This window comes from Sitodiplosis mosellana, unplaced genomic scaffold (assembly GCF_009176505.1).
Source record: "Sitodiplosis mosellana isolate CC-2019 unplaced genomic scaffold, AAFC_SMos_1.0 Smas_scaffold_1954, whole genome shotgun sequence".
NCBI classification, from domain to species: Eukaryota; Metazoa; Arthropoda; class Insecta; order Diptera; family Cecidomyiidae; genus Sitodiplosis; species Sitodiplosis mosellana.
Window position 1 is genome coordinate 725 of NW_022597196.1, and position 1,785 is coordinate 2,509.

Below are 1,785 nucleotides of genomic sequence, written 5' to 3' on the forward strand. Positions count from 1 at the left end.
CGACATTCAAGGCATCGACGCGCTAAGCGGAGCAAGTTCTCCAATCTATAACTGATTGGAACTGTGCGGTGTCAATTTATTGTATGGATCGTCCAAACACAAGCAGATCATGATTTTTATTACTCCAAATCAGGTTTCGGAAGAAGAGCTGTCAATTTCTCCCATTCACGATACTAGCGCCACTGAGGTATATAGCAAATCAATGTAAAGTGGAGTTTATTTTGTAACTAAAATACGCGGAATTTTTGAAATTTCGTACTATTTCCGCACCTTGCTCCAAATGTTCGATTGCAATTGCTCGTGCCAAATTTTTCGTCATTTTTATTGATCGAAAGAGTGTGCCGATAAGAAACCAAACAAAGGACTTGCCGAAGGTCTACAGGAAAAAATATCTTATAAAATAGCCATGATTTTGACCGATTTTAATGGAATGTTAAAATTTAATTTGAAACAATGCAATCGAATGTCAAATTTCGATGATTTTAGCCTTATCACCTAAAAACTACTGCATTTTATCTGTAAATTACCGCATCATAGCTCAAATGTGTCAGAACTGTGCCAGTATAATGAGTGGGTATATGGAACAATCAATTCCAATTTTTGATTTCGTTCAATTCTCTCTGTCACAGATAATGTGAACTAAGTTCGTTGGCATCTATTTGTACGAATCTATTTGGGAGCACAAATGTGTGTTATCGTCGTCGTACGTTTGATTGAGGCTTGTTTGTCTCATCATTTTTTTAGTTCGCTGTTGACAAGTGTGACGCACATTCGCCGTCAATCCAAAAAATTGTAACTGGAATGAAATTATAAATATATCGCTTGATTCTTCTTCTTCTTCTTCTGCTAATGCCAACACCGGCTGCTGTCCACCGCGACCATAAGAATAAAAACGACAATAGGAATTCGTGGTAAAATAGATAAATGGAACGCCTAAGGCATTCGCTAGAATGTCAATGTAATGCGTTGTTTTGTTTCCAATTGTCTACGTGACATATTTGTCGACATGTATGCTCGTTGCTACTGCCCATTGAAAACCCATTCACATCATTAAAAAACAAGGCAGCAGAGCTTCGCTTCGCTCCGCTCTACGTTCTTGAGTTTTTAATTACTTAATCTATTTTGTTGTTTCACAACAAACTATTTTTTGGCGCACTACATGAAATGTATTTCATCAAAGTAACTTTGAAGTAATATATTTATTTGCAAAATGAATTACAAGATCTTGGTTTTATTTCTTTTTTGAAATATACTGCCTTTGGTTTAAATTAAATAAATAATTTGAGCAGAGAATCTAAAATCACTTCAATTTTGTTCATGACTGAAAATATTATACGAAAAATTAATGTAATTTTTAAACAACATTTGATGATAAAAATTTGATTGGCGCTTTGAGATATTATGCACTTATTTGTCGTTATTGCCACTGTTTTAAATTAAATAAAAAATATGAGCATAAAATTCAAATTCACCATAATTTGTTTCAACACTCAAAAACTATCTAGATAAAGAAAAGCAGATTAGTAGCTCTACATTTCATGTAGTGCTAAAAAGCATAAATAAATAAGAAAGCAGAGCCTGATGCTACTTCTTCCGCTGAGAAGTGCAAGCACTCGTCAGAAGCAAGCACAGAACCAGCAAATTAAAACAAAAAGTGATCGCAGGTACTTTCAACGCGATATTCACCAATACACACTGGCGAAAGAGTTCTCAAAACTCATCGATGATTCATAATTCGATCTGTTCATACAGGACATTCACTTAGAAGCAAATGTCAACTATCGC